Raw genomic sequence first — 11,743 nt, 5'->3', positions numbered from 1 at the left:
GCCACCTGCCAAACCCCGGGATCGGGGTCCGCTGCGCGCGCAGGGGCCCCCCTCGACTCTTGGGGGCTCACGAAGGCGCTCCCCGGCCCCGCCTGCGGAGGTGGCTGCCGGAGCCCGAACCTTTCCCACCTGCGGGCGAGCGTCTCCCGGGCGCAGGTCCCGCAGCCGCAGCGCCAAAACCGGGGACTGCTGGGGGGTTTCAGCGCTGGGGACGCAGGGCCCGCAACCTGCTGACCCGGAGAAAATACTTATAAACCACAGGTCTGGTTGGGATCCTTCACTGCGCTTCCCTCGCCTTTCCCCTGCGAACGTAACGTGACAGCCCCGCACCCAGCACCCAGCCAGTCGGCGGGCGCCACTTGTCAACATTTGCTCACTTTGTTTTTCGACCTTTCCATTTCAACCTTTTTCAGTATTATTTTGTTTTTCTTTTTTTAAAAAAAGTTTATTTATTTATCCGAGAGAAAGAGAATAGCGACAGAAGTAGGGAGAGAGGACAGGAGGGCGGTGGAGAGGGAGAATCAGGTTCCCCGCTGATCAGGGAGCCCGACGTGGGGCTCATTCCCAGGACCCTGGATCATGACCTGAGCCAAAGGCAGCGGCTTAACCGACTGAGCCACTCAGGGGCCCTTGGGACCCTTTTCTAATATAGATGTTTATGCTACAGATTGCCCTCTAACTACTGCTTTCGTGGCATCCACAAATTCTGATATATTGTGTTTTCATGATCATTTGATTCAAAATACCTTATAACATCTCAGGTTTTCTCTAAATTCATGAATGGATATTTTAAGTGTATTTACTGGGGCGCCTGGCTGGCTCAGTCAGAGGACCGTGTAACTCTTGATCTTGGGGTTGTGAGTTCGAGCCCTGTATTGCGTGTAGAGATTATTTATTTATTTATTTATTTATTTATTTATTTATTTATTTATTTAATCTCTCCACCCTGGGGCGCCTGGGAGGCTCAGTCGGTAGGCATCTGCCTTCTGCTCTGAGCGTGATCCCAGGGTTCTGGGATCGAGCCCCACATCCGGCTCCATGCTCCCCTGGGAGCCTGCTTCTCCCTCTCCCACTCCCCTTGCTTGTGTTCCCTCTCTTGCTGGCTGTCTCTCTGTCAAATAAGTAAATAAAATCTTTAAATAAATAAATAAATAAATAAATAAATAAATAAATAAATAAATAATCTCTACACGCAATACAGGGCTCGAACTCACAACCCCAAGATCAAGAGTTACACGGTCCTCTGACTGAGCCAGCCAGGCGCCCCAGTAAATACACTTAAAATATCCATTCATGAATTTAGAGAAAACCTGAGATGTTATAAGGTATTTTGAATCAAATGATCATGAAAACACAATATATCAGAATTTGTGGATGCCACGAAAGCAGTAGTTAGAGGGCAATCTGTAGCATAAACATCTATATTAGAAAAGGGTCCCAAGGGCCCCTGAGTGGCTCAGTCGGTTAAGCCGCTGCCTTTGGCTCAGGTCATGATCCAGGGTCCTGGGAATGAGCCCCACGTCGGGCTCCCTGATCAGCGGGGAACCTGATTCTCCCTCTCCACCGCCCTCCTGTCCTCTCTCCCTACTTCTGTCGCTATTCTCTTTCTCTCGGATAAATAAATAAACTTTTTTTAAAAAAAGAAAAACAAAATAATACTGAAAAAGGTTGAAATGGAAAGGTCGAAAAACAAAGTGAGCAAATGTTGACAAGTGGCGCCCGCCGACTGGCTGGGTGCTGGGTGCGGGGCTGTCACGTTACGTTCGCAGGGGAAAGGCGAGGGAAGCGCAGTGAAGGATCCCAACCAGACCTGTGGTTTATAAGTATTTTCTCCGGGTCAGCAGGTTGCGGGCCCTGCGTCCCCAGCGCTGAAACCCCCCAGCAGTCCCCGGTTTTGGCGCTGCGGCTGCGGGACCTGCGCCCGGGAGACGCTCGCCCGCAGGTGGGAAAGGTTCGGGCTCCGGCAGCCACCTCCGCAGGCGGGGCCGGGGAGCGCCTTCGTGAGCCCCCAAGAGTCGAGGGGGGCCCCTGCGCGCGCAGCGGACCCCGATCCCGGGGTTTGGCAGGTGGCGCGGACAGTGGCGTGTGCCACCAGTCTCGAACGCATCCTCCAATCTGTCGTCTGAAGTTAGCGTCCCACGCTGTGCGCGGAGGTTCGGAGCTGCGCTGCGGGCACCCGGGCGCCCTGCGCTGGGAGACCCGGGAGGGAGGGTGAGGGCGCCCCCTGCAGAGGTGACCCTGGGGTCCTTGGGGTCAGGGCGGGAAGGGGGCGCCGTGTGGTTTTGCCCCCGTCACCACGCAGCTGTGGGGGCTGCAGAAGACACCACGAATTACGGAAGCCTGCGGCGCGGCCCCCGCCTCCCCCGCCAACCTCGGGGAGCAGGTCAGGTGCAGCTTGCGCTCCTCGACCTTCAGCGCTTTCCCGGGAATAAGGCGCAAACTGAGGTTCGCAGCGGGGGACACCTTGCTGGTCTCGGGGCAGAGGCGTGGGGACCGCAGCCGGGAGAGCACTGCCCACGCACCAGTGCACCTGGGGCGCCCCGCGGGCTCGTCCGATTTGCTGGTTTCGTCCACTAGCCTTTAGGTTGTCCGTAAGGAATTTCGACGAAAAGGGTGTTAAACCCCTCCCTCGGCTTTTCTTGTCAGCAACGTTATACAGGTCTTTGTTTATCTACTTACACTTCCCAGGACCATTTTATTAATTTCGTTTGTGGTGGGACCATAACATCTGGCATTTTCATGCAATGAAGTAGAGTCAAACATATTATAACTTTTTATTATGGATATTTAAAAATACTTTTATTAAGTAAACTCTTCCCCCCATGTGGGGCTCGAACCCATGACCCTGAGATCGGGAGTCGTGTGCTCTACTGACTGAGCCAGCTAAGTACTGCTACTTTTATTATGGAAATTTTTAAACACACGAAAAAGCAAGGAAAATAATAAAGCCTCATATGTCTGTCTCCCAACTACAAGATTTAGCAGTATTTTCCCCAACCTCTCCCTCTCTGCCTCCTTCTCTCTCTCTCTCTCTCTCTCTCTATATATATATATATAACATTTTCCCTCCTGTAAAGAAAATCCAGGCATCATATCATTTTATCCATAAACATCCAATATGTAAGAGAAGAGAGATGGGGATTTTCAATATAATCACTACTTATTTAGTGAGGATGTCTAGTAGGAAAAAAATGGCTTTTTCAGATTTCGTTGTTTTATTCTTTTTTATTTTGATCAATGTGATAATTTTTCTTGGAATGGTCTTAAAATAAAGGATCAGGTGAACAATTCCATTGCCCAAAGTTGGTAGGGCAGAGGTCTGCTTACATGCTCAGCAAGATAATTTCCCTTTTAAGGATCAGTGTTAAATACTGATTTTATTAATTTGAACTTAATCAGCAATATTCTTCAAGAACAGAGTCACCTAAATGCCCATGTTCAAGGCAATGCGTGATCTCTTCACTTCTCTCTTCTACTTGAATACTTCGCAATTGCCTTCTGAAAGTCTCCTTTCCCTAGATTTCATTTGCTCATTATATTTAACCTGGGTCATTGTTTCTGTCAAAACACACTTTCTTTTCAGAAGCTTGTACTTTGGGTCTTCAGATTTTAAGACTGGCCTGCCACTTTTGCTAAGAAGACATCTACAAACAAAAAAATTTTTATTCCAGGTTAATATGGATTCAAACAAATTGGTTATCTAAGCTTTTGCACGATTGGAAGTTTTCTTAAAAGTTTTCCCTATTTTGAATAAATTAAATATGTACAACTTAACCTTGCATTATTTAAATAAATTGTCAAAAGAAAGAATGGAATCATTAAAACTGAGAAACCAAGAAATCAGCAAATGATTTCCTGTGAATTCCATGTACTGTGAAAGAGAGAAAATTCCAGAATCTTTACCATTGGTAATTAAAATCTTGAGTAAGGAAAGAGTCACTTGGTATTGATATGTCTGCTATTTTATACAGTCCTTTAAAATGCTAAATTCTTCGCCAAATCCTTCATCCTGTCTCCAGCTTGGGTTTGCCTGAGACTGAGAGGGTCCCAGAGAGGAGGAACTTTCAGTGCTAAAAGGGGAAAGTTCCCAGCAAACCAAGAGTCGTCACCCTTTGTGTCCCTGTCAGTGTGTATCCAAATCATCGGCAGATATAGGAGATCTTATCTCCAAAATACGTCTTGTCTCCGTGCACCTCTCTGCATTCCTACTGCCACGATGCCAGTCCACAGCACCACCATCTCTCGTGGAGGCCGCCGCCATGGCTTCCCCACTAGGCTGCTCACATCCGTTCTTGCCACCTGTTCTCTCCAGAATGATCTTTCAGAAACATGAAACAGATCGTAATCCTCCACCACTTACAAGCTTCAATAGGTTCCCATTGCAGTTTGTGAAAAATTTCAAATCCTAGACGTGGTCAATGCCTGTGTGATTTGGCCACCCTCTTCAGTGTCCTTCCCTCACTGTGTCCCTTGCTCACTCTGTGCAGCTCACACTGGCCTTCTCTCAAGCTTCCTAACATTCCTACACATGCCTTTCACTTCACATTCCCATGCCTGTGCCTACCCTTTCCTCAGGTTTTATTCTAAATGTCACCTACTTGCCTAAAGGACATCTATTCAGGGAGCCTGGGCGGCTCAGTTGGTGAAACGACTGCCTTCAGCTCAGGTCATGATCCCAGGGTCCTGGGATCGAGTCTTGCATCGGACTCCCTGCTCAGTGGGGAGTCAGCTTCTTCCTCTCCCCTCCCCTCTGCTCCTGCTCTCTCTCTCTCAAAGTAAATAAATAAAATCTTAAAATTAAAAAAAAGGATATCTATTCAGAGACACATTTCCTAATCTTTCAGTTAACATTAACCTCCCATGTGATTTTTCTCATGCCGCGCTGTACATTTTTCACATCCCTTAGCAAAATTTGTGAGCATGTACTTACTTGTGTTTCTTGTTTCAGTGTTTGTCCTCCCCCGGGGAACGTACACTGTGCGGAGCTCAGTGCCTGGAGGAGAAAAGACATTTGTAAATACTTGTTGAGAGAACGGAGGTGTGGATGGTGGGTGCTGTGGTTTCATCACACTCAAAGTACAAATCCCTGTGGTAGATTTGCTGCAGTCTCTCCTCTTACTGCAACTACAGAATATTAAACGTAATCAGACATCAACCAGATGCTCCAGGCTTGAACATAAATCCCCAGACTACGCAGTGGTTGAGCGTGTACAGGTAGGGAAGGAGAGAGAGACCAGCACAACAGGGACAGAGGACAGTGAGCTCGTCTGAAGGATGTGCAGGCTGAAGGGTCAGGAAGGTGAGCGGGTCATGAGGGAAAAGGGTGGAAGCGCGGGGTTAATGGAGGGCACTGAATGGGAACTCTGCTCAGACTCTGCTTGAGAGGGGTTTGTAATCAAACATCTGCTTCTGAACATCATACGTTCTCCCCGTGGAAATGGGAAGTGAAACCCAGATCCCTACTAGGAAAAGACGGGGAAATAGAGCCCTGATCCTCAGTAGTTTGGTGAGAAATACGCAATGAGGTTAGGAACCTCTGCTAGGAAGAGAGTCCGGGCAGGAGCTTGAGGCCCCCAACAGCCATGACAATGCGCTACGCTGTAGAAAATTGTGAAAGGACTGCTTTCCACCTGAAGAAGTGTGTGGGATCAGACCTCTTACAAGTGGTGTCTGCCAGCTTGATCTGCAAGACGTTAAGATGAAACCCCATCCTATCATAAATAAAGTGTTACAAAGTCCAGTGGTCATTTCTCAGTATCTTCGTGTCTGAGCAGCATTTATTTGGCTCTGTTCACCACTCTTCTGCCTTCATTGTTTTTTTAAGATTTTATTTATTCATTTGAGAGAGAGTGACAGAGAGCAGGAGCAGGAAGGAGAGGGAGAAGCAGGCTCTCTTTGGGGAGCGTGACACGGGCTCGATCCCAGGACCCTGGGATCCATGACCTGATCCAAAGGCAGACGCTTAACCAACTGAGCCACCCAGCCGTCCCTCTTCTGCCTTTAAATACTTTGTTTAAATTTATTTTTACTTTTTTTTTAAAAGATTTTATTTATTTATTTGACAGAGACAGCCAGCAAGAGAGGGAACACAAGCAGGGGGAGTGGGAGAGGAAGAAGCAGGCTCCCAGTGGAGCAGGGAGCCCGAGTGGGGGCTCGATCCCAGGACCCTAGGATCACGTCCTGAGGCCAAGGCAGACACTTAACGACTGAGCCACACAGGCGCCCCTCATCTTTACTTTTTAAAATGAAATTACTAAGCCACACATACTCATTGTAGAGAAAAAATAAAATCTTGAAAAAGATTTCATATAGAAAGTTAAAAACCTCAGATCCCAGCTGTTAACAATTAATATACATCCTTCAGGATGTTTTTTCTATCACTCAGAGACTTTCAGAAGTTGCAAAAGATTCATGCCCAGTATATAAAAAATAAATGACAAATAAAATGTGAAAATATTGGGATGTATTAAAAACTCTTCAGCTAACTCATAAAAAAGAAATGCACAATGGTTGTATGCATAATAGTTATGATGAGGGAACAGAAGGCCAGCTGAGGACAAAGCAGAAGCTGACACCCCACAACCTCCCCCCCATGCGAATTCCTCAGGCGCTCCTGGCTGCCCTACAGCTAAGGAAAGGAAAAACAAATAGTTAACTTGCAGAGATTGCAATCCTGCAAGACAGAAGTCTCCTTCGGTTTACAAATGTTTTAGCAATTTACAAGAACAGAGCATTTCTATCAATAATCTAGCTTCCAGAAGGAAATGTAGATACAATTAAGTATCTTTATAACCTGCAGACCATAGACAGATATTTGAAGCAGGCAGAGTGTAATGTTCCTCCCGGAAGCCCCCAACCGTCTCAATGCTAATGCCTTGCTAGAGGGGAAAACAACCTTCACTTGACAATGACAAGGCCCTCCAGTATCCTGTGAGTCTTCTTTAACATATGAAAATCCTTTTGAAACTCCCTGTCTCCTCACCTCCCCCAACCCCATAGTACATAATCAGCCCCCTCACAACCCAGAGCAGCAGCTCTTTCTACCCACAGGTCCTGTCCCCGTGCTTTAATGAACCACCATTTTGCACCAAAGACGTCTCAAGAATTCTTTCTTGGTCGTGGGCTCCGGACTCCGCCCCACTGAACCTCACCGATATTCCAAAACCCCATCAGTTATATAGCCATACATAATACTTCTGTGAAGATAACATGGAAAGTCTAAGTTTGGGACCTTGATAAAATTGAGGCTGAAGCTAGATGACCTTCAGTGATAATAAATATCTAGACGCGGGCTCCTGGCTGGCTCAGTGGGTGAAGAATGTGACTCTTGACCTCAGGGTTGTAAGTTTAAGCTCCCCTTAGGTGTAGAGATTACTTTCAAAAAAATAAAATCTTAAAAAACATAAATATCTGAATTCAGTCTATTACCTAAAATGAAACACAATACTAAAACAACACAAAAATACTATACATCCTGTTCCACAATTTGCCTTTAAAAAATAAGTGGGAAAATATTTGTCAGTTACTACATGTAGCTTTGTTCTTATTAATGATCACATACTCCTCCAATGTTGTTTTTAATCATAAGTTATTTGGAGGCACCTGGTAGCTCAGTTGGTTGAGCGTGGGACTCTTGATCTCTGCTCAGGTCTTGTTCTCAGGGTCGTGGGTTCAAGCTCTGCTTTGGGCTCTATGCTGGGTGTGGAGCCTGCTTTTAAAAAAAGTTATCTAAGAATTCCATTTGGTGGGCATTGGGTGGTTTCTAATATTTAACTATCAGCAGGAGCGTCCCATGGTACTATATGTAATCTGTGTGTGTATATATATATTTTTTCAAACTAATGTTGGTATTTCTCTAGCATAATCTACTAGTGGGTTGACTGCTGGGTTAAGGAAGGTATGAACTTTGTAAACTTTAATAGGTCTTTTGCAATTGTCCTTCAGTGTGGTTGAGCCAATTAACACCTGCATGGACAGTATTTCAGAAATCTGAAGTGGGAGTAGGGGAGGGAGAGTGAGATATTATTGGTGTAAGTGGCATATCCTTATGTATAGGCGGAGCATTTCAGTTATGCTCATTAACCATTTGATTTTCTTCTGTGAATTGACCATATGTGGTGGTGGGGGGTTATGTTTTTTTTTTCCTACTGATTTTCTTTTCTTGTTGAATATTCATATAATTAATCATTAGTTTATTTTATTAGTCATAAAACAACTACAATGTCAAATGACTTCCACAGCCGCTACTATTTGCAAGACAGTTTTCTAAGCATTTTACTGATATTATCTAATTTAATAATCATCGCAGCCTCATGGGTTTTTTTAACTAGAAGTATTAACCCAAGAGGTTTAATTAATAGAAAATATTCTTTCTAGGTACCTTGTCTCTGAGGCTCAGATTTTGTATTAAATCCAGAACATTTCATCCCTTCACTTAACAATAGCTATTGTCTGCTTACTCTGGCTTTGGTGTAATATGATGGTCAACATAGATACACTATTCCCCGCCGTCCAGCCGATGGAGAGTGGTGTAAACCAAACTTCAGTGAAACTTGTACTCAATAGCAGCAAGCCGCACCCGGCACCTGCTCCCCCCGGGGCGGGTCCTGAAGTTACTGGTGTGAAATGGGCTCGCCCTTGAGTCTCCGAAGGTGCGTGTGTGGTGAAGGATGAGCTCCCCTCAGAGGAACACGACTGTTGCGCGGATGAAGTAGCCTACAGGGTAGTTTCGTGCCGCCTGAAGGTATCTTGAAATTCGGTGAACACGGGAGACAGAAGAGTCCCTGCAACCTAGTTGAGCACAGAGCTAAGAGATTTCACAGGGAGGCAAAAAGCACCAACATTTTGGCGGAAAAGACAATATCCCCCTCCAAAATTGTGCAGTGACCAACAAAGAGCACGCACAGTCTCACGAGTGGAAGAGGTCGGGGTTACTCAGTGCGGCTCCCAAGGTGGGGGTCGCGGGTACTGACGCTGCGCGGGAAGGAGCGGCGCGGGGACCGTGCGCCCTGAGTCCCGCGCGGGCTGCACCGCGGCCGCCCCGGACCTGGACGGCGCCCGGTGAGCCCGCCTGGTGCAGCGTTGCAGACACTGCCCAGCGGGGCGCTCGCCCGTCTGCTTTTCCCCAAACTGGTTCTCACCTGCTGCCGAGGCGTTGTAGACCACGGCCAAGGGCTGGAGGGGGTAACAAACAACACAGGGGAATCGCAGGGCCAGTGCGCGGGGAATCCGTCCCGGGAAAGCGGGGTGCACGTCTGGGGGTGCGTCCCGGGCGGCCGGGCGGGGGCTGGGTGGAGCAGACCTGGCCGCACCTGCCGTCAGGTGTTTGCAGAGGAACGCACCCACCGCTCCCGAGCGGTCGGTTTGGGCGGTACTTTCGGACACGTGACTCAGACTGTGGTCGCGACGCGGGAGCCGGGGAAAGGGCGGTTGGACGTATTGCGGCACAAGTTGCGGAGGGCAGCAGGGAGGGAGAAACCAGAGCAGCCAGGCTCCCGTGTGACGAGGTGGCCGAGTGGTTAAGGCGATGGACTGCTAATCCATTGTGCTCTGCACGCGTGGGTTCGAATCCCATCCTCGTCGCTGGCCGCGTCTCATATTTTGTTCGGCGCGTCCCAAGCGACGGGTAAGCGCTTTCTCTCGGTGAGTTAATTCCTCACTCTCCACCCAGTTGAGTGATTCCCTCGAAGCCTCCCCGTTCTCTGCTTCTTCAGTACACTTATCGCGCTGGACCTTCATTTGCTAATTGGTTTATTTCGCTCATGTTTCATTCTCCCATCAAATTTCCATTCCCTTACAATTATGTTTTGCTTAGCCCGGATTCCCCACTGAGGAAACAGTTGAATAATTGAGGACCATAGAAAAATATTACTTAAAGAGGAACTGATAAGATTGTCCACAGAGTAATGTACACAAAACTGTACATATTAAACCTCACGGGTTATTTAAGGCATTTTCAGGCTAATGTTACCTCTACTGCAATTTTCGTCTATTATCTTTTATTCTAACTTTAAAAGCAACCGTTATTTCCTAAGGATTCTTGTCTTTGACAAGGAGGAGTATGTGTTCTTAGAGGTATGACAAAACTAAAAGTAACATTGCCAGTTAGGGCTAAAGATTTCTTCCTGAGGAAAGCAAAGAAAAATATTAGTATTGTGTAGTTTCTACTTGTAACTTCCATCTTGGCAGAACTTTGGGGGTGGGGGGGGAATAACATATTCATTTTATTATTTCCATTTTTTCCAAGACACACGCTTTTTATTTATTTTTATTTTTTAAATTAAATTGACTAAAGGAAGCTCTATACCCAATGCGGGGCTTGAACTCACAACCTCAAGATCAAAACCTGCATGCTCTACCCACGGAGCCAGTTGGGTGCCCCTATTATTACTATTTTTGTAAGTTCTACAGTCACGCGATTCGAAAAGTATAAAAAGCTATACAGCAAGTTTTGTCACCAGTTACCCCTCCCCACCGGGAGGACACTACTAGCCCTCAAGTATCCTTCCAGAAACAAAGTATGGATATATAATATTAAGCTCTCAAGATAGATCATTAAATGAAAAAAGACATAGTGCAAGACCATATGTAGATCGTACTTATAAAAAGGAGTAAACATGTCTACATCTGAATATATACACCATTTTGCATGTATGTGTCTCTGCACCTGCCACATAAATACCTAGCAGCGGTGTGCTGTGTGCTAGGGTGTAGTCATTCGTGAGATATTGTCACATTTCGTCCTTGGGGTTTGTACTGATTTACACTCCCCACCAACGAAGTGGAAAGACAACACCACACCTGCTTGTGCGACCCTCCAAAGGGGATTATTGTGTGAACTAGCATTGTCACATCATCTCAATGCAGGCACAAGCACGTACAGTGAGAAGGAACTGGTTAGGAATCCCGAATCCTGATAAGTTTGGTAGTCTTGGTTTATCACAGAGTTTCTGGGTAACCACTGGCAGTTTATAAATTGGACTGATTAAATATTTAAGATTTAACAGATTTCGGGGATTGGCGTGGTTGAACCTGTGTGTGGTTTGAGGGTAAAACTTGTTTGATTGCTTTATTAGAATGAAAATGTTAAATGCCTCAGTTAGAGGTCTGGATTGGACCATTGGATTCAAAGCATTAGCTCCTATGCAACAGATGAGGTCACTCTAGTTAGCTTGCTAGATACACAAACTGTAGGGCGGGGGCGCAACACTGTGTGCTCTAACAAGCTGCAGGTAATGCTAATTTATGCTACGGTTTGAAACTACTACTTCTGTTTTGTTTCAAAACATGGTTGGCCTGGTTTCTCTTCTCCCCAGTACCCACGTTTACCCGCGTTTCTCCCATCTCTCCAACATCCGCATGATGAGCGTTTGTCCGGAACCTTCCCGGTTCTGCGTGGCTGAGCGTCTCCGACCCCTACTCCATCCAAGTCCAGAGCTGGGACCCTCAGGACAAGCTCGGGTGGTGTGAAAGACAGCAGCCCAAACCACCAGGAACAAACCCTTAACATGACAAAATCCGGGTATCGAATCAATGCGGCGACGGGAGACCCCCGAGGAACGGAGGTGCGGCTCCACGGGGCGGGGAGACATGGCCTCCGTGAAGGGACTGAGTCGCCGGGGAAGGACTCCGAGGACACCGAGGGGACGAGGGAGTCCTGTCGCTGGCTGTTTCCAGGCGGGACCAGGAGGATCGAGTGTTCTCTGGGGACAGGGCACGGTCATCACAGGGCAGCGGGCGGGCG

At 47.0% G+C, this 11,743-nt stretch overlaps 1 non-coding gene across 1 annotated transcript; it reads left to right on the top strand.

Annotated features, from left to right (window-relative positions):
- Positions 1-9,500: 9,500 nt before the first annotated feature.
- Positions 9,501-9,582, top strand: TRNAS-GCU. The gene has a single exon. It is a non-coding gene; the product is annotated as a tRNA-Ser (tRNA).
- The last annotated feature ends 2,161 nt before the right edge of the window (positions 9,583-11,743 follow it).

This window comes from Ursus maritimus, unplaced genomic scaffold, assembly GCF_017311325.1.
Source record: "Ursus maritimus isolate PB19 unplaced genomic scaffold, ASM1731132v1 scaffold_30, whole genome shotgun sequence".
Lineage (NCBI taxonomy): Eukaryota > Metazoa > Chordata > Mammalia > Carnivora > Ursidae > Ursus > Ursus maritimus.
This window is presented reverse-complemented; position numbering and strand designations above follow the sequence as displayed.